At 38.9% G+C, this 22,432-nt stretch overlaps 1 pseudogene; it reads left to right on the top strand.

Moving 5' to 3' along the window:
* Nucleotides 1-8,174: 8,174 nt before the first annotated feature.
* On the top strand, nucleotides 8,175-21,306 carry LOC131810543 (glutathione S-transferase A4-like; annotated as a pseudogene).
* The last annotated feature ends 1,126 nt before the right edge of the window (nucleotides 21,307-22,432 follow it).

The following is a 22,432-nucleotide window of genomic DNA, read 5'->3' as shown; positions in this document are numbered from 1 at the left end:
AAGTTCCTCCATTTAGCCTAACCTTCATTTCCCACTTAACTTTCTTTTCTATTTTTCTTCAACATGCTTTCTCTACCAGCGCCAGCTCATCTATTAACTGTGACATGAATATGTCCTGCACTTTTGCTCACTTTTGATCTACTAACTCAGGTGGGTGAGTTAGTAGATTACCCTTATCTCCTGCCTTACATACTATTTTCCATCTCTTATACTCATCTTAATTCTGTTTTATTAATGTCCAGCTTTTTTTTAACTGAACCTTTATTTTTATTAGACTTTTAGATGTTTCCTGATTACTTCAGTACACACTACTATTTTTATTTATTTATTTTTTAACTCCTACAGCATAAACATACTTTCCACACAGTTTTGGCCCTGGTTACATAGTTCTTTGTATCACACATTTTTTCTTTTCTTTTCTTTTCTTTTTTTAATTTTTTATTTTTTATAAACATATATTTTTATCCCCAGGGGTACAGGTCTGTGAATCACCAGGTCTACACACTTCACAGCACTCACCAAAGCACATACCCTCCCCAATGTCCATAATCCCACCCCCTTCTCCCAAACCCCCTCCCCCCAGGAACCCTCAGTTTTTTTTGTGAGATTAAGAGTCACTTATAGTTTGTCTCCCTCCCAATCCCATCTTGTTTCATTGATTCTTCACCTACCCACTTAAGCCCCCATGTTGCATCACCACTTCCTCATATCAGGGAGATCATATGATAGTTGTCTTTCTCTGCTTAACTTATTTCGCTAAGCATGATATGCTCTAGTTCCATCCATGTTGTCGCAAATGGCAAGATTTCATTTCTTTTGATGGCTGCATAGTATTCCATTGTGTATATATACCACATCATCTTGATCCATTCATCTGTTGATGGACATCTAGGTTCTTTCCATAGTTTGGCTATTGTGCACATTGCTGATATAAACATTCGGGTGCACGTGCCCCTTTGGATCACTACGTTTGTATCTTTAGAGTAAATACCCAGTAGTGCAATGCTGGGTCATAGGGCAGTTCTATTTTCAACATTTTGAGGAACCTCCATGCTGTTTTCCAGAGTGGCTGCACCAGCTTGCATTCCCACCAACAGTGTAGGAGGGTTCCCCTTTCTCCGCATCCTCGCCAGCATCTGTCATTTCCTGACTTGTTGATTTTAGCCATTCTGACTGGTGTGAGGTGATATCGCATTGTGGTTTTGATTTGTATTTCCCTGATGCCGAGTGATATGGAGCACTTTTTCATGTGTCTGTTGGCCATCTGGATGTTTTCTTTGCAGAAATGTCTGTTCATGTCCTCTGCCCATTTCTTGATTGGATTATTTGTTCTTTGGGTGTTGAGTTTGCTAAGTTCTTTATAGATTCTGGACACTAGTCCTTTATCTGATATGTCGTTTGCAAATATCTTCTCCCATTCTGTCAGTTGTCTTTTGATTTTGTTAACTGTTTCCTTTGCTGTGCAAAAGCTTTTGATCTTGATGAAATCCCAATAGTTCATTTTTGCCCTTGCTTCCCTTGCCTTTGGCGTTGTTCCTAGGAAGATGTTGCTGCGGCAGAGGTCGAAGAGGTTGCTGCCTGTGTTCTCCTCAAGGATTTTGATGGATTCCTTTCGCACATTGAGGTCCTTCATCCATTTTGAGTCTATTTTTGTGTGTGGTGTAAGGAAATGGTCCAATTTCACTTTTCTGCATGTGGCTGTCCAATTTTCCCAGCACCATTTATTGAAGAGGCTGTCTTTTTTCCATTGGACATTCTTTCCTGCTTTGTCGAAGATTAGTTGACTGTAGAGTTGACGGTCTATTTCTGGGCTCTCTATTCTGTTCCATTGATCTATGTGTCTGTTTTGGTGCCAGTACCATGCTGTCTTGATGATGACAGCTTTGTAATAGAGCTTGAAGTCCGGAATTGTGATGCCACCAACGTTGGCTTTCTTTTTCAATATCCCTTTGGCTATTCGAGGTCTTTTCTGGTTCCATATAAATTTTAGAATTGTTTGTTCCATTTCTTTGAAAAAGAGGGATGGTACTTTGATAGGAATTGCATTAAATGTGTAGATTGCTTTAGGTCGCATAGACATTTTCACAATATTTATTCTTCCAATCCAGGAGCATGGAACATTTTTCCATTTCTTTGTGTCTTCCTCAATTTCTTTCATGAATACTTTATAGTTTTCTGAGTATAGATTCTTTGCCTCTTTGGTTAGGTTTATTCCTAGGTATCTTATGTTTTGGGGTGCAATTGTAAATGGGATTGACTCCTTAATTTCTCTTTCTTCTGTCTTGCTGTTGGTGTAGAGAAATGCAACTGATTTCTGTGCATTGATTTTATATCCTGACACTTTACTGAATTCCTGTATAAGTTCTAGCAGTTTTAAAGTGGAGTCTTTTGGGTTTTCCACATATAATATCATATCATCTGCCAAGAGTGATAATTTGACTTCTTCTTTGCCGATTTGGATGCCTTTAATTTCCTTTTGTTGTCTGATTGCTGAGGCTAGGACCTCTAGTACTATGTTGAATAGCAGTGGTGATAATGGACATCCCTGCCGTGTTCCTGACCTTAGCGGATAAGCTTTCAGTTTTTCTCCATTGAGAATGATATTTGCGGTGGGTTTTTCATAGATGGCTTTGATGATATTGAGGTATGTGCCATCTATCCCTACACTTTGAAGAGTTTTGATCAGGAAGGGATGCTGTACTTTGTCAAATGCTTTTTCAGCATCTATTGAGAGTATCATATGGTTCTTGTTCTTTCTTTTATTAATGTGTTGTACCACATTGACTGATTTGTGGATGTTGAACCAACCTTGCAGCCCTGGAATAAATCCCACTTGGTCGTGGTGAATGATCTTTTTAATGTACTGTAGAATCCTATTGGCTAGTATTTTGTGAGAATTTTCGCATGTGTGTTCATCAAGGATATTGGTCTATAGCTCTCTTTTTTGATGGGATCCTTGTCTGGTTTTGGGATCAAGGTGATGCTGGCCTCATAAAATGAGTTTGGAAGTTTTCCTTCCATTTATATTTTTTGGAACAGTTTCAGGAGAATAGGAATTAGTTCTTCTTTAAATGTTTGGTAGAATTCCCCCGGGAAGCCGTCTGGCCCTGGGCTTTTGTTTGTTTGGAGATTTTTAATGACTGTTTCAATCTCCTTACTGGTTATGGGTCTGTTCAGGCTTTCTATTTCTTCCTGGTTCAGTTGTGGTAGTTTATATGTTTCTAGGAATGCATCCATTTCTTCCAGATTGTCAAATTTATTGCCGTAGAGTTGCTCATAGTATGTTCTTATAATAGTTTGTATTTCTTTGGTGTTAGTTGTGATCTCTCCTCTTTCATTCATGATTTTATTTATTTGGGTCCTTTCTCTTTTCTTTTTGATAAGTCAGGCCAGGGGTTTATCAATTTTATTAATTCTTTCAAAGAACCAGCTCCTAGTTTCGATGATTTGTTCTATTGTTTTTTTGGTTTCTATTTCGTTGTTTTCTGCTTTGATCTTTATGATTTCTCTTCTCCTGCTGGGCTTAGGGTTTCTTTATTGTTCTTTCTCCAGCTCCTTTAGGTGTAGGGATAGGTTGTGTACCTGAGACCTTTCTTGTTTCTTGAGAAAGGCTTGTACCGCTATATATTTTCCTCTCAGGACTGCCTTTGTTGTGTCCCACAGATTTTGAAGCGTTGTATTTTCATTATCATTTGTTTCCATGATTTTTTTCAATTCTTCTTTAATTTCCCGGTTGACCCATTCATTCTTTAGAAGGATGCTGTTTAGTCTCCATGTATTTGGGTTCTTTTCAAACTTCCTTTTGTGGTTGAGTTCTAGCTTTAGAGCATTGTGGTCTGAAAATATGCAGGGAATGATCCCAATCTTTTGATACCGATTGAGTCCTGATTTAGGACCAAGGATGTGATCTATCCTTGAGAATGTTCCATGTGCACTAGAGAAGAATGTGTATTCTGTTGCTTTGGGATGAAATGTTCTGAATATATCTGTGATGTCCATTTGGTCCAGTGTGTCGTTTAAGGCCTTTATTTCCTTGCTGATCTTTTGCTTGGATGATCTGTCCATTTCAGTGAGGGGAGTGTTAAAGTCCCCTACTATTATTGTATTATTGTTGATGTGTTTCTTTGATTTTGTTATTAATTGGTTTATATAGTTGGCTGCTCCCACATTGGGGGCATAGATATTTAAAATTGTTAAATCTTCTTGTTGCACAGACCCTTTCAGTATGCTATAGTGTCCTTCCTCATCTCTTATTATAGTCTTTGGCTTAAAATATAATTGATCTGATATAAGGATTGCCACTCCTGCTTTCTTTTGATGTCCATTAGCATGGTAAATTCTTTTCCACCCCCTCACTTTAAATCTGGAGGTGTCTTCAGGCTTAAAATGAGTTTCTTGGAGGCAACATATAGATGGGTTTTGTTTTTTTATCCATTCTGATACCCTGTGTCTTTTGACAGGGGCATTTAGCCCATTAACATTCAGGGTAACTATTGAGATATATGAATTTAGTGCCATTGTATTGCCTGTAAGGTGACTGTTACTGTATATGGTCTCTGTTCCTTTCTGATCTACCACTTGTAGGCTCTCTCTTTGCTTAGAGGACCCCTTTCAATATTTCCTGTAGAGCTGGTTTGGTATTTGCAAATTCTTTCAGTTGTTGTTTGTCCTGGAAGCTTTTAATCTCTCCTTCTATTTTCAATGATAGCCTAGCTGGATATAGTATTCTTGGCTGCATGTTTTTCTCGTTTAGTGCTCTGAAAATATCATGCCAGCTCTTTCTGGCCTGCCAGGTCTCTGTGGATAAGTCAGCTGCCCATATAATATTTTTACCATTCTATGTTACAGACTTCTTTTCCCGGGCTGCTTTCAGGATTTTCTCTTTGTCACTGAGACTTGTAAATTTTACTATTAGGTGACGGGGTGTGGGCCTATTCTTATTGATTTTGAGGGGCGTTCTCTGAACCTCCTGAATTTTGATGCTCGTTCCCTTTGCCATATTGGGGAAATTCTCCCCAATATTTCTCCCCAGTATACCTTCTGCTCCCCTCTCTCTTTCTTCTTCTTCTGGAATCCCAATTATTCTAATGTTTTGTCTTATGGTGTCACTTATCTCTCGAAGTCTCCCCTCGTGGTCCAGTAGCTGTTTGTCCCTCTTTTGCTCGGCTTCTTTATTCTCTGTCATTTGGTCTTCTATATCACTAATTCTTTCTTCTGCCTCATTTATCCTAGCAGTGAGAACCTCCAATTTTGATTGCACCTCATTAATAGCTTTTTTGATTTCAACTTGGTTAGATTTTAGTTCTTTTATTTCTCCAGAAAGGGCTTTTATATCTCTCGAGAGGGTTTCTCTAATATCTTTCATGCCATTTTCGAGCCCGACTAGAACCTTGAGAATTGTCATTCTGAACTCTAGATCTGACATATTACCAATGTCTGTATTGATTAGGTCCCTTGCCTTCGGTACTGCCTCTTGTTCTTTTTTTTGTGTTGAATTTTTCCGTCTTGTCATTTTGTCCAGATAAGAGTATATGAAGGAGCAAGTAAAGTACTAAAAGGGTGGCAACAACCCCAGGAAAATATGCTTTAACCAAATTAGAAGAGATCCCAAATCATTAGGGTGGAGAAAGGGGATAAAAAGAGGTTCAAAAAGGATGAAAGAAAAAAAAAGAAAAAAAAAAAGAATTAAAAAAAAGAAAACAAATAAGAAAAATATAAAAAAGAAAAAAATATATATATTAGATAAACTAGTTAAAAAAAGTTAAAAAAGAAAAAGGTGAAAGTTAAAAAAAATTTTACTAGAAGGCGAGAAAAAAAACAAAAAATGAAAAAGAAAAAACTAAATTAACTGCAAGACTAAAAAAAAATCACAGGGAAAAAGCCATGAGTTCCGTTCTTTGCTTTCTCCTCCTCTGGAATTCTGCTGCTCTCCTTGGTATTGAAACCGCACTCCTTGGTAGGTGAACTTGGTCTTGGCTGGATTTCTTGTTGATTTTCTGGGGAAGGGGCCTGGTGTAGTGATTCTCAAGTGTCTTTGCCCCAGGCGGAATTGCATCGCCCTTACCAGGGGCCGGGCTGAGTAATCCGCTCGGGTTTGCTTTCAGGAGCTTTTGTTCCCTGAGCGCTTTCCGTAGAGTTCCAGAGGACGGGAATAGAAATGGTGGCCTCCTGGTCTCCGGCCCGGAGGAGCCGAGAGCCCAGGGCCCCACTCCTCAGTGTGCCCTCAGAGAACAGCGCCCAGTTACTCCCGTCTGCCTGACCTCCGGCCGCGCTCCGAGCTCACCGAGCCTGCGACCGGTTCAAGGTAACACCGAGCTGTGAGCTTACAGTCGGCTCTGTCTCTGTAGCCGGCTTTCCTGTTCCAATACCCGCAAGCTCTGCGACACTCAGACACCCCCGATCCTTCTGTGACCCTGCGGGACCTGAGGCCATGTTGACCCTGTGTGGGCTTCACCCCGGTTTAGCCTCTGGAGCGATGTCCCTCAGCGGAACAGACTTTTAAAAGTCCTGATTTTGTGCGCCGTTGCTCCGCCGCTTGCCGGGAGCCGGCCCCTCCCCCCGGGGTCTATCTTCCCGTTGCTTTGGATTCACTTCTCTGCCAGTCCTACCTTTCAGAAAGTGGTTGTTTTTCTGTTTCCAGAATTGCTGTTCTTCTTCTCTTCGATCTGCTGATGGATTTTCAGGTGTTTGCAATCTTTAGATAAGCTATCTAGCTGATCTCCAGCTAGCTGAAGTAGTCTCAGCTTGCTAACTTCTCCGCCATCTTGACTCCTCCCCTTATCCATTTATCTCTCACACATTTTTTCTTAATGTGCATTGCTTTGTTCTACCCCACAAGAGTATGAAATGCATATTTCTTAGAGTCTAAAAATTAGTCCTAATCATATAATAGGTATGTTATGGGTTGAATACTGTCCTCCAAAAATTCATACCTTGGACTCCTGACCAAAGTTCATTAGAATGTAATCCTATTTAGAGATAAGTTGATCAAGTTGAAATAAAGTTATTAGGGTGGGCGTTGCTCTAGTTATCACCATTATCCTTATAAAAAGGAGAAACTTGGATACCGAGAGACAGATAGAGAGGAAAGAGATGTGAAGAGAGAAGATAACCAAGCTGAGGCAGGAGGCCTCCCAGCTCTCAGAAAATAAGCTTCTGTTATTTATACCACTCAGTTTGTGGCACTTTGTTAGAATAGGCTTAGTAAACCAAAATGAGATATTAAATAAATAATTTGATTGAGTAGATGATAGGCTCATAAGTATAAACTATTAATTCTATGTTCTTCAACAAGAGAAATTTGACTGAATTCCTAGGAACTTAAAATTTCCGGATCACACATGCACAATAGACAAAGCAAGGGGTTTTGTTTTTAGAGTGCATTACCCAACATTAAACTTTTGATTGTTAAACTAAATTCTCTACCTTATATTTCAGATACGAGAAGAAACACAAATAGATGGAAAGAGTAATGACGACCAACAAGTATGCATTGGAAAGCAAAGTGGGCTGTTTTGCTCTGTACAACTATACAATAATGGTTGGCAAACAGAATCTGAATGTTACTAAGCTGTGTGAAATTAAAAACTGAATATGAATAAAGTTCTATGAATGTGGAATAGATTCAGCTGAGACAAATATTACTCATTTCTTCTTGTGGGGATACAGTGAATGAGACCAACATAACTTCCTCACCTTTGAGACCTTAAAAGTATGCCATATATTAACAAAATTAAATATCATAATATTGATAATAATAACAATGAGTAATTATTTTTGTAATAGGCAAAATGTAGGGAAGTGAGGTCATCTATGGCAGGGGTTCTAACCTTGATTAGGAATCCAGGAAAGTATCTGTGAGCAAATGAGACCCAAAGAATGTATAGAAATCATCTATCTCAATGACAGTGAAAGAGAGGAAGTGTGTTAACTAAAGGAACTAGAATGATTGTATCATGAATCTGGGCAAAAAAGAAAATCTTGAAAGACCAAAAAACCTGAGCATGATTATTTTTCCTTTGGAGAGGGGTTAAACTGATCTCTTTTTCTTCCTCCCTCTCCCGTACCATCAAGTTCTTCCATGTGGTTCTGCAACTTTCTTCCAGACAGCACCTCCCACAGGCGGCTGCCCAACCTGACTGACACACTAGAAACGTGCACTAAAATAGTAAGACATGCCTCAGGGACTTGCCGAAACTTCTGCAGTGAAGAGTAACACGGGTCTGACCACCAAAATTGAAAATCTTCAATTGAAAATCTACTTCAGAGATAAAACGATACCAGAAATAGAAACAAGCAATCATCAAGAGAACGATTTAAAGCACCTGCTGATGATTAAGTCTCAGAGCCTAACTCAGGCAGAAGAAAAGTCAATAGTGTTCAATGAAGTAAATAAAGTATTGAAGAAAATAAAATCCTGGTTCCTAAGATAACAATCGTATTGATGTCTGCAGGCTCTGCGCGACAGATGCCCTCGCCTTCTCAGCAGGGGTGGTGGCGGTGTCATAAACTATTCGATATGGACAGACTCATCCCCAGGACAGAGCCATTTGGGTAGTTATCCTGGGTCCTGTCCTTCGGAGGAACCCTGCTCTACTGCCAGCAGTCAGCTGGGCAGCGATTCTTCGAGTCAGAGGGAACTGTTTGCCAGACGGAGCTAAAAAAAAGACATACACCAGGATTCCACCACAAGCAGGCCTTAAATTGGCCTGATCACCAGAGCCAGCTAAATATTACGAGGAGCCACTAGGAGAACTATTTACATACTAAGCCCTAGCACCCCTGGGAGAAATCATTAAAGCGATTAGAAGTCCTCAACTGGGTGCCAAAGCCCCAAACCTGGCCCTTAGACCTATGTTGTTGTTTGGCCTGAATAACGTTGGCCCACATCCATCCTTTGTAGCGTTTTAAAAAAATTAGTTGCTAACCTTTAAAAACTTGAATTTCTGTACGCTCTTGAAAATAAGAGGATCTGATGGAATGTGAATCAGTGCCAACTGCATCTTTTCATCAGGGGCACGCATTCTCTCCTTTGCTAGCAGGCTAAGTTACTTTGTTTCTACCTCATTCGCTTCCTGTGGGCTGGCCCTCCTACTCATTTGAGTCCTAAGCCTACTACCAACACTCTGAACAAGAAGAGGCGAGGAGGATGGAGATTAGGAAATATTGACCAGAGAGGGGATTCATTGTCCAGACAAGAAGCAAAGGTCTAACACAGTTATATTAATTAATTCAGGAGAAATTGGAAAGATTAACCAGGTATCAAGGAAAGGGAATCAGATGGCATGAGAGGTAAGACATAAAGCAAGGAGCTAAAATGGGCTATACTATGGGATGATTTATACTCTTTCAACCAGAAAGAAGGCATCCAAGAACCTAGAAAGAACTTATCAGAGTAAAAGTCTCTGCATCAGTCAGCTCTAATAATTAGTCAGCAAAATAGCACAGATTGTGTGACTTAAACAACGGAAATTTATTTTTTCACAGCTCTGGAAGTAGGAAGTCTAAGATCAGGATGCCAGCATGTTTGGTTTCCTGTGAGGGCCCTCTCTGTCTTGCTGCTGCTGCCTCACTGGACCTTTACATGCTGAAGCTCCCTGGTGTCTCTTTTTCTAAAAATATTTTAATTATTTGAGAGAGAGCGCGCTCACAAGACGGAGAGTGGGAGAGAGGAAGAGTGAGAGAATCACGAGCAGTGGGGAGGGGTCGAGAGAAGGGAAGAAGTGGGCTTCCCACTGACCAGGGAACCTAACAGGGCTCTGTTCCAGGATCCGAGAATCATGAGGTGAGTGGAAGACAGCCTCCCGGGCGCCCTCTGGTGGTCTCTTCTTATTAGGCCAGCAGCCCTCCCATAAGGGCCTCATTTTTCTTGACCTCAGCACTCCTTGGTTGCCTCTCCAATGTTCCATCTCCAAATACACATTGGGGAGTTGAGACTTCAATGAATTTAGAGAGTGGGCCATTCCTTTTGCAAGAGTCCCCATCAAAGCTATCCTCTCCTGCTTAACCCCACATGATAATAGCATTATAATAAAAAACTGCATTCCTCAGGGTTCTCTAGAGGAATAGAACCAGAAGAACCATTGGCATAAGTTCTAGTCCAAGTCCAAAGGTTTGAGAAGCAAGAGTTTAGATGGTATTAACTCCTATTCCAATGCCAAGAGATCAGTGTTTAAGCTCATACAGTCAGGCAAAGAGAAAGAATTCTCCCCTCCCTGGTTTCTTATTCTGTTTAGACCCTCAGCAGACTGAATGAGGTCAGTCCACATTGGGGAAGTCAATCTGCTTTCCTCAGTCTACTGCCTATTCAAATACTGCCTATTCAAATGTCTTCCAGAAATATCCTTACAGATTCACCCAGAAATAATGCTTCATCAGATATCTGGGCACCTGTAATCTAGTCAAACTGACATATAAAATTAAGCATCACAAAAAATATTTTACGAATGAAGTGATCAGTGATTTAAGATCGGATCATCCCTACTTTATTCGCCTCTACATTAAGTATCTGAAGAAGACTTTGGAGAGTTTCTGCCAGAGACAAAGAACAATATAATGTAGGAGAAAATATGACTTTCACCCATAAGGAGTGACCTGAGTGCCCATCCTTCAGAGGGCTTTGTGAGACTACTGAATGGCTGTTACTCTTTCAGACTCAGATAAAATCAGTATAAATAAAAAATAAAAATCACTGCTTTATAAAGAAACTTCAGCAGTCTAAAACTCTGGACTAGAAAAAAAAAAAAAGAGAGATCTTCTTGGGGGCTTCTGTGTAAGAATTTGGAACAATCTCAATGTAACTACTAGGAGTACTCTCTCTCCCCTATCATCATCATGCTGGAGGGCTGGACTTCTAAGAAGAAAAGTGCACAGACAACAGCATGGTATTTTAGCTGACCTTCCAACATCTGAGAAATCAAGCTCCATTGATTGGGGGACACCTGAGTGGCTCAGTTGCCCTAAGCATCTGCCTTCAGCTCAAGTCATGATCCTAGGATCCTGGGACCAAACCCACATCAGACTCCCTGCTCAGCAGGGAGACTGGTTCTCCCACTCCCTCTGTCCCTCCCCGTGCTTGTGCTCTCTCTTTGTGGCAAATAAATTAATAAAATCTTAAACAACAACAACAACAAAAGCAACAACTCCATTGACCATTGACTGCCATGGAATATTATGCACCTGGGCTAGAATCATGATCTGCAAGACCACCTGTGCTGAACATCCATAAGGGGCTCAACTATATTTTTATTTTATTTTACTTATTTTTTTTAACTGTCTTCCCTAAAAATTTCTTGAGGAAAAGAAGAAATTAAAGAAAGAGTTTAAAACAACAAAATTTTCTTACTCTCCTCTGGAGTTTACAGTTTGGAGTGATTTGTGTGCTACTGGGAAGATGGAATAGAGTTACTTTTTCCTAATGCTCCCACTAAGCACAACTGAAAAACCCTATACATTTTAGGTAAAACAAATATAAGGAGATTCTGAAAGATCAAAAGAAGAAACCAGATCATCTGAGGGGGCACCTTGTTACAGGGATGGGGGTAGGAAGTCAGGATCCCTTCCCCCTCAGTCGCCACTGATACTGCGAAGCCGTGTCTTGCTGTGCAATGATGAAAAGTCTTCACTCACCATTAGGCCTCTGACACCCCATCCCCCTGCAGTGGGGAGAGATGGGAGCCTCTTTACTGCCAGTGGGAAGTGGAAATTCAGGCTCCCAAGGGCTTCCCTTGACAACACAGGTGAGGTGGGGGTGCAGGGAGGGCCTCATTACCAGCCAGTGGAGATTGAAAGTTCCAGTACCCTAGTTTGTCTTCTCTGACACTATTCCAGTAGGGATAATGGGGAAGCCTGTTAACAACATCATAAAGATGGAAATTTACCTTGTTTGTTCCTTACTCAGGCTTTCATTGTGTCAGTGGATGTAGGGCCAAAAGGTTTTGATTGGACTGGAGCAGTTATTATTGCAAAGTTTTTTTTGCCTTGCTAAACTTCCCTTCATATGCTTTTGGGTGGAAACAACAAGGTTTTTTTTTTGTTTTTGTTTTTGTTTTTGATGAGGGGATATATCTATTCCTGTTTTATAAAATCCATGTTCACTTAGAACCTCAGAATATGCCTTCAGTTGAAAATAGGGTCTTTGTAGATATAACCAGGTAGATGAGTTCATTTCGATTGAGGTGGATCTCAATTCAGTAAGACTGGTGTGGGCACATGGGTGGCTTAGTCGTTAAGTGTCTTCCTTTGGCTCAGGTCATGATCCCAGCGTCCTGGGATGGATCCCTGCATTGGGCTCTCTGGTCAGCGGAAAGTCTGTTTCTCTCTCTCCCACTTCTCCTGCTTGTATTCCCTCTCTCACTGTCTCTCTCTGTGTGAAATAAATAAATAAAATATTCAATACGACTGGTATACAATTAGGAAAGGAGAAAACACAGGTACAAGGAGACACAGATTAAAAAGGAAGATGGTTGTCCTCCTAGAAACTCCAAAAGAATCTATAAAAATAAAAATCCTAGAACTAATAAGTTAATTCAGTAAAGTTGAAAGACATAAAGTTAACATACAGAAATCAATTGTATTCCTATATACTAGCAATGAATACATGGATACTGGATTAAAAATACAACATCCCATAACACTTCTGAAAAATGAAATCCTTAGGTGTATAAATCTTCAAAATATATACAGGATTTGTAAGCTGAAAACTACACAACACTGGAAGATAACAAAGAAAACATAAAAAATTGAGAGATTTACTGTGTTCATGGATTGAAGCATCAACATAGCAAAGTTGCCAAATCTCCCCAAATTGATACATAGGTTTAATTCAAATCATGTCATAATTTAAACAAGACATTTTTCAGGTATGCACAAAATTATTAAAAAATTTATGCTGAAGATCAAGCAACTGGAGTAGTTAAAACAATTTCGAGAAACAGGAAGGAAGTGGGAGAATTGATCTACCTGGTTGTAAGACTTACTGTATAGCTGAAGTAATCTATGATATTGTTAGAAGACTAGAGAGATAAACCAGCAGAAGAAAACAGAGAGCCAGAAATAGACACAGATATGTCCAAGTAATTTTTGACCAAAGTACAAACATGATTCAATAAAGGAAAAGTAGCTTGTCCAACATCTGATGATAAAGCTATAAATTGGGGTACCAGGATGAAGGAGCCCTTCTGTAAGAGATTTTCTTTTTTTTTTTTTTTTTAAAGATTTTATTTATTTATTAGAGAGAGAGGGGGAGAGAGCGAGCACAGGCGGACAGAATGGCAGGCAGAGGCAGAGGGAGAAGCAGGCTCCCTGCCGAGCAAGGAGCCCGATGTGGGACTCGATCCCAGGATGCTGGGATCATGACCTGAGCTGAAGGCAGCTGCTTAACCAACTGAGCCACCCAGGCGTCCCCTGTAAGATTTTCTAAAGATGGTTGCCTGAGGTGAAAATTCTTAGATAACATTTCACCAAGATTATGGTGAAAATATTGGGATAATTAGAGTGGACCATGGAACACCCACAGTAGCCATCCATCTCTGAGGTGTCTTTGTCCAGACCATTCAGGCAAGAAATGCAAGAAAACAGCAAACATAGTTCAAGCGAAATGTTTGCCAGGCCCATGAGAACCTTACAAGGGTAGGAAGAAGGATTATGACTGAGAGATGGGGAGCTCATTTTGATCAGTCATTAACAGACTAACTGTGAATCTTATGGGGGTTACAGATGTTACAGACTCCATTCTTGATTACTACAACCAATTGCTAAAGCTGGGCATTAGAAAATGATGTTAGTTAAATACATTAACAAAGAATGTACAAACTTTAAATTAAAATCTCTGGTGCCTGATCTGAGTCTTGCTTCCAAACCTCAGTTGAGAACTTAAGTATGATCAGAGAGACTAAGAGGATAAGAAAGAAATTAAGGAGACAAAATGGTGTCTCTAGTGGCTAGCTCGACCTTCCAAGATAGAAGAAATCACTGGAAAGAGTTTGATCTCTAGGGCCTCCAAACCAAGGGAAATAGACAAATGACAAACTTTTCTAATGTAAAAGAACATCCCATTGCAAAAGTTTTGTCTTTTTTGTGCTCCCATGAAAAATGAGACAAGAGGGAACTGGTCCTAAGTTAAAATTTGAAAGTGGGGGTGCCTGGGTGGCTCACTGGGTTAAGCCGCTGCCTTTGGCTCAGGTCATGATCTCAGGGTCCTGGGATCGAGTCCCGCATCGGGCTCTCTGCTCAGCAGGGAGCCTGCTTCTCTCTCTCTCTCTCTCTTTCTGCTTCTCTACCTACTTGTGATCTCTCTCTGTCAAATAAATAAATAAATAAATCTTTAAAAAAATTTTAAAGTGAAAGCTCTTCTAAAATAACTTTGCTAAATACATTTCCTTAGAGATAAAGGACTTTATTCTTTGGTTTTATTGTTTGCAATCAAATGGGGTAAAATTTTACTAAGAAATTTCAAGGTTTATGTGAGTTGGAACATGATTTTTCTATTAATAGAATTATAAGTAAATATTAAAAATTCATCCTTAAAACAGGGTGTGGCTTTGACCTCTCTGGGAAAAACTGATGGAACATTAGAAACGTGTGGTAGGGGTAATTCTAAGGTAGCTTTGTGAGTTCCACCTCCTGGTGTTAAATCCCATGTAATTTCATCCCCTTGAATGGGATAGGACTTCTGTTTTGCTTGTAGAAAGTAGAATATGGAAAAAAGTGATGGAATATCACACTCTTTGATTAGGTTATGTTATATGACAAAGGTGGTGAGATGTCTTTCCCAAGATTACATTATGTTCTATGAAATTCCATTTTAGCAGATTAGTATACAGGAAATTCTCCTTCTGTGCTTGAGGAAGCAACCAACCACAGTGTGACCTGCTTGTGAAGAGGGCCTCATAGTAGGGAACTGGAGCAACCTCTAGAATCTGAGGGTGGACGTCCACTGACAGCCAATAAGAAGCATAGGTCTTCAGTCACACAGCCACAAGGAAATAAATTCTAACAGTTGAATGAATTAGGAAGTGGATTCTTCCCCCTGTCAGCTCTCCAGATGAAAATGAAGTCTAGTTGCCCCTTTGATTGCTGTATGTGAGACCCTGAGCAGAGAACCTAGTTAAGCTGTGCCTAGGCTCTCGAAGCCCTGAAATTGGGACATAATAAATGTGTGTTATTTTAAGCTGTTAAGTTTTTGACAGATTGTTATGCAGCAAATATATCTAGATTGAGTCATAATTGCCCACAGCAGAATGGTATTAGTCTTGGTAAAACTGAAGGGAGGAAGAAGTGGTAGACTCCCTGCTGAGTAGGGATCCTGACCCTGCTGGAGCCCAGGACCTTGAGATCATGACCTGAGCTGAAGGCAAACACTCCCCTGACTGAGTGACCCAGGCACCCCTCAGATTTTTTATTAGAATTTTTATGATGAGACCCCAGTTTCTGAGACTTCTGAATTGTTAATATGTCCTCACGGAATGCCTTCTACTTTTTCTAACAGAAAGGAATTTTTCAGATTTACAATTGAAATTGGCTATATTTGTTGAGAAGCTATATATAAAAGGAGATTAAGATTTATTATATAACAGGAAATTATAGGATATAAAAATCCTTCAAAATGAGTAGAGAAAAAAGAACTTCAGGGAACTAAGTTGTTTTCTGATAACTTTAATCTGTTGTGACTGAATGTAGGCTTTTATCTATATGGTGATCATTCAATCACAACAAATGCAAAATTGGAATTTACCAGCCAGCTCTGTTTTACTTCATTCAGATCTTTGAAAATTTACACCAAATCTCACTTTCCCTGCAATTTTATAGATCTTATGTGTTTTTTTTTATATGAAAATGATGTCCAAGAACAGCTAAAGTTATGGGGGGAATACCTAAAGTTAAGTGCTTACAGAATTGTAACATATATATGCTGAACTTGATTGGGCTTTTGTAATATATGTTTGTTCTCTAGTAGTAGGGCCATGTGTAGTATAAGTCACATCAAAGTCACATCAAGTTGTTGGTTTTCTTTAAATATATATTTTTTTAATTTGACAAACAAAGATAACAAGTAGGCAGAGAGGCAGGCAGAGAGAGAGAGAGAGGAAGAAGCAGGCTCCCCACCGATGCAGGGCTCCATCCCAGGACCCTGGGATCATGACCTGAGCCAAAGGCAGAGGCTTTAACCCACTGAGCCACCCAAGCACCCCAGAAGTTGTTTTTTGCCCCAAAAGTTGTTTTTCATGTTTTCTGAATAAATTTAAAATCATAATGTATGACAAATTTGAAGGTTCTGAATATTTTGATGCTTTTTGATATTTTTGATAGTGGTGATTAGCTTGTGGAAAACCTACACGTGCACGCGCGCACACACACACACACACACACACAAAGAATATTGTACTTAATGATAAAACTGTTAGTGACAAAACAATAGACAAGGTCCTCATTAAGGAAAAAAGAATGCAATGTGGAAAACAGAATTGAATTCCAAGAGTACAGTTCAAATAGAGGAAGAGAGCAGGGGATTTTTGACAAAATTTGAGAGAAGTTTATTAAGTAGTTAGGGGTTTTGCAACACAGGAGTCTCTGATTAGTAGGGCAAAACAATACTGATAGTAGGAAAAGTAGAATTTCTTTTTCTTTTACTTTTAAGTGACTAGGGTATTTCTTGTTCTGCAAACACTGAAGTCCTCTGAAGGACAGATGGGACAGGTTTTAAAAAGAGGAAAAGATAATTTTAGGCTTCAAAATCTAAAAGGACAAATCCTAAGTTAAAAATACTCTTTGAGTTGACTCTATTTTGCTAACTGGGGATGTTAAAATTACTGACCAAATTGCTGTTTGTAAATATCTGTATAAAGCAGAATGAGATGGGGCCTAACAACCAAAGTGACAACTCAGATTTATTAACATTAATTCATGGCTTAAGAAAGAAATGGAAAATATTCTGTGTCCCTACCGAGGTGCCATAATTGGAGAAAGAAACTACTTCCACTTGAGTTGGGAAAACAGCTGGTTGAGTTCAGTGTCACAGTTTGCTGTGGAAAAGGCTGGGCAGCAGGGTAGCAGGCTAGTAAGGGGAAGGATCTAAAAATAGCAAGAGTAACTGCTGGGGCTCAAAACACGAGTCTGTAGCAAGAGGCATTTCCAAATCTGATGAGCAAACTTCAGTAGAGCCAGAGGAGGCAACGTTCAGATGGGACCAGAAGCAATGCCTGTGGTACTTGGGATCCATAAAGCAGTCCTCCCTGGTGTTCCATCTAGCTGCTCATATCCCAAAGTAAGGCAGATTAGGTAAGGTTTACTATCTGTCCGTATGTGGCAGGCTGGTGGAGATTGGGTTCCAATGACAAGCCTGAAAGAAGGAATAGACAAAACCAAAAAACAAAACAAAAACAAAATCCAAATGGTAATGGTAAGATATGAAGGTAAGAGAAATATGTATAATCTTGCTATGGTTTATCCATACTAAGCTACTTATAGTCTTCTGATACACATATCATTTCACTCATTACCATGTGTTTGAGAGCATGGGTGTTTAAACAAGATAGCCTCAGGCAGCCTAGTAGCCTGACATATCTGAGAAAAGCTACCTACCTCTTTGGATCAGAGATTTCACACCTCTAAAGGGAAGTGGTAATGCCTATTCCTTAGAATGAACTGGAATGCAATGCATGTAAATTACACATCAGAGAGTCTCCTTGAGAGTACAAAGTAAAGGCTAATTGATTTGCCCTTTGACATGCTATGTCCTCTGCCAGGAAGTACTAATCTAACATTTTACTCCTCCTGAGGTTATTTACTCTTCAGTTCTCATTATATACACACACACACACACACACACACATATATATATATACACATACACATATATATATATATATATATATATATAATGTTTTATGTCATGTTAGTTATCATACCATACATCATTAGTTTTTGTGTAATGTTCCATGATTCATTGTTTGTGTATAACACCCATTGCTCCATGTAATACGTGCCCTCCTTAATACCCACCACCCGGCTACCCTGTCCCCCTATCCTCTTCCCCTCTAAAATGCTCAGTTTGATTCCTGGAGTCCATAGTCTCTCATGGTTCATCTCCCCCTCTGATTATCCCCCTTCATTTTACCCTTCCTTCTCCTAATGTCCTCCATGCTATTCCTTATGCTCCACAAATAAGTGAAACCATATGATAATTGCCTTTCTTTGTTCAACTTATTTCACTTAGCATAATCTCCTCCAGTTCCTTCCATGTGATGCAAATGTTGGGTATTCATCCTTTCTGATGGCTGAGTATTATTCCATTGTATATATGGACCACATCTTCTTTATCCATTCTTTTGTTGAAGGGCATCTTGGTTCCTTCCACAGTTTGGCTATTGTGGATATTAATGCTATGAACATTGGGATACATGTGCCCCTTCTTTTCACTACATCTGTATCTTTGGGGTAAATACCCAGTGGCACAATTGCTGGGTCATACAGTAGCTCTATTTTTAACTTCTTGAGGAAACTCCACACCGTTTTTCAAAGTGGCTGCACCAACTTGGCATTCCCACCAATAGTGTAAGAGGGTTCCCCTTTCTCCACATCCTCTCCAACATTTGTTGTTTCTTGTCTTGTAAACTTTTGCCATTCTAACTGGTGTAAAGTGGTATCTTAATATGGTTTTGATTTTATTTTCCCTGGTGGCTAAAGATAAACATTTTTTCATGTGTCCGTTAACCATTTGTATGTCTTCATTGGAGAAGTGTCTGTCTGTTCATGTCTTCTGCCCATTTTTTGACTTGATTATTTGATTTTTGAGTGTTGAGTTTGAGTTCTTTATATATACAAGCCCTTTACCTGTAGTGTCATTTGCAAAATACCAATGGCATTTTTTCAAAGTGCTGGAACAAACAATTCTAACATTTGTATGGAACCAGAAAAGACCCTGAATCACCAAGGAAATGTTGAAGAAGGAAAACAAAGCTGTTGCCTTATTTCAAGCTATATTTCAAAGACAATATGGTACGGGCACAAAAACAGACACATAGATCAGTGGAACCGAACAGAGAGCTCAGATATGGACCCTCAACTCTATGGTCAACTAATCTTCGACAAAGCAGGAAAAAATATTCAATGGAAAAAAGACAGTCTCTTCAATAAATAGTGCTAGTGAAATTGGACAGCTATATACAGAAGAATGAAACTAGACCATTTTCTTATACCATACACAAAGATAAACTCTAAATAGATGAAAAACTTCAATGTGAGACAGGAATCCATCAAAATCCTAGGGGAGAACATGAACAGTAACCTTTTCGACATCGGCCACAGCAACTTCTTCCAAAACACGTCTCCAAAGACAAGGGAAACAAAAGTAAAGTTGAACTTTTGGGACTTCATTGAGATAAAAAGCTTCTGCACAGCAAAATAAACCGTTAACAAAACAAAGAGAAAACCCATGGTATAGGAGAAAATATTTGCAAATGAAACTTTAGTTCTCATTCATGATTGTTTCCTCAGTGAATCTTCATTCCAACTCTCATTTTAGATTAATTTATACTGTTAGAAGAATTTGATACTATAGCTGGTTGTTACATGTTAGTCTTTCTTATTAGATTATTTGTTTCTTGAAATCAGTCTTATCAATATCTGTAACCCAAACACAGAACATAGGACCTGGTACAGAGTAATTATTGTATATGCTTTCCTGAAATGATTTGAACTAAATGCATAATGACTCATATCAAAATGTCTTGCCTCATTTACTTTATTATAAAGCCCCCAACTTGTTTCACATAGTCTCACTGATACTTCATCTTTACTTTATACTCTTCAGTTTATAACTCCATAGCACTGCATGTTTGTTTCTTTTTTGGACAGTCTTTGAGAACACAATGTATGTCATCTAATTTTTTGGAATCCTGCATCCACAGTACCAAGCACATTTTCAGTGCCCAATATGTGCTCATTGGGAACTTAAATATGTAAGTGGCTGGGTGATTGAATCTATTAAGAAAAAAACATTTAAAAACTAGGAAAGTGACATATAATAAATGCTTACCTTTTAAACGAGGATTTATAAATTTGCAATGATATAAAATACAATAAATTTTCACTTATCCCTTATTTAAACCATGAAAAGTTAAACTGTTAGATATTTCCAATTTTTGATGTATAAACTGGTTAATTTTCATCATCTTCAAATTATCTTTTATGTTGACTATAATTCCTGTTTCATGAGTAATATATTTTATTGACAGATTACTTTGCTAAGTGGATGGTGGTAAGAAAACTAAGTTTTCTTTGTCTTAATAGCTTATTCATTTGTTTGTAAAGATAATTATTACCTCATTTAACCATTTTAATATAAGTTCATATGAACACCTTAAAATGTTCCATTTACTGTTCAGAATGTAATAATATCCCATCTACATAGATCATGACTTAGTGATTTAAGTTGTATCTCCCCAAATCTAATATGATCATGTCACAGATCAGCTTAAAGCCTACTGTGATCTAATTAGTACATAAAGATGAAATCAATACAATCTTCATGGTGTGACCTACATTGTCTTTCATGGTCTCACCTAAATCATTTCCAGCCTGATTTCCTAAAAGGACTATCATAAACCTGTGTAATACCCCCTCTGAAATCTTCACCATTCTCAATATGTATCAGACTCTTCAAAAAGTCACCTTTCATTCCTTCTCTCTTTATTTTCAGGAGTCCAGTTGGGGGAAGTATTCTTAGAAACAGAATGGCAGTTGTAGGAGTTGCAGAATGACAGCCACCTGCTATTCTAACACGTGCCAATGGGTGGAATGGATAGGATGAAGACAGGAAGCATTCTCCACTACATAGCGGAGAAACGCCATCTCTTCTGTGAGGACCTCAAGGAGAGAACCGTCATTGACATGCACATGGAGGGGACACTGGATCTGCTGGAACTGATTATCATTCATCCTTTCTTGAAACCAGATGACCAACAAAAACAGCTAGTTAAAATGTCCTGGAAGGCTATAATTAGATACACGTCTGGGTTTGAAAAGGTTTTAAGGGATCAGGGGAAAAGATTTCTTATTGGTAATCAGCTGAGCCTTATGGACTTGATTCTGCTCCATATCATTTTGGCTCTAGAATAGAAAGTTTCTACTACCCTGTCGGCACCTCCAGGCGTTCACAGCGAAAATAAGTACTATTCCTAAAATTAAGAAATTATTGAATGTGGCAGCAGGAAGAAAACTCCTCCAGATGACATCTACATACATAAGAAAGAACCATCTACATCTCTACACTATAAAACATCACATATGTCTGTGAGTGAGAGTTAGCCCCTACTCATTTCTGTGTCCATAATAGTATTTTAATTGGTGCCAGGCTGCCATGAGCCCAGCTGTGTCGTGGTGCTATGTATAATTATTCTTAAGTTGGGTCTCTCATGTCAAGACATTTTCCAGAATCATTGTCCCATGAACAATTGTTATGTGACCTTTTTCTGAAAACCTTTTTGGAGAATCTGGCATTTAAGTTAGATCTGATGCGGTTACTCATTTTTGATAACAAGACTGGGTTGGGCTTCACGTTTTCCCTTGAGGTTCTGCTCTCCTCTCTTTATCCCATTCAAATACCCTCTAGTCTTTTCCTAATTTTTAGTATTTAATAACAACATAATAGCTAGTGAATAACTCCTCTCGGCCATAATTAATCCATGGTAGTAGAGACTGCAGTCGATATTAGCCAAAATAAAGAATTTACAAATAAAAAAATCACAATAGACTCCTGGGGGGACTCAAGATATATGTGGATTTTTGACTGCATGGTGTATTGGTGCTCCAACTCCAATTTATTCAAGCTTCAATGGTAATATATAAATTTTAATGAAAAAGGTAGACAGCATGCAAGATGAAATGGATAATTTTAGCAGAGAAGTGGAATCTGTAAGAAAGAAACAAATGAAAAAGCTAGAAACAAACAAAAAAGAGTAACAAAGATAAGGAATGCATTCAACATGTTTATGCCCAATTCAGCCAATTAAAAGTACTTCCTATGCTTGACATACCCCTCACACACACACACACACACACACACACACACACACACAAAAGAGAGAAAGAGAGAGAGAGAGAGAGAGAGAGAAATTTAATGACCTTGAAGATAGGTAGGTAAAAAACAAACAAACAAAAAGTATAATCCAAGGGATGTTGGACAATATTAACTGGTTTAGTAAATGTATTCTTGGAATCCCAGAAAGAGAAGAAAAAGAAAAAAAAGAAAAAGAAAATGGAGAAGAGAAATAATTAAAGAAATAAGGGCAAAAGTTTTTCCAAAATTAGTGGCAGACACACTCACACAGACATGCCTCACACTGCCTATTATATTCAAACTGCTGAAAGGGAAAATGAGGAAAACTTAAAGGCAACCAGAGAAAAAAGACATATTACATAAAGAGGACCAAAG

The sequence above is a fragment of the Mustela lutreola genome, chromosome 10 (assembly GCF_030435805.1).
Source record: "Mustela lutreola isolate mMusLut2 chromosome 10, mMusLut2.pri, whole genome shotgun sequence".
In the NCBI taxonomy this organism is placed as follows: domain Eukaryota; kingdom Metazoa; phylum Chordata; class Mammalia; order Carnivora; family Mustelidae; genus Mustela; species Mustela lutreola.
This window is presented reverse-complemented; position numbering and strand designations above follow the sequence as displayed.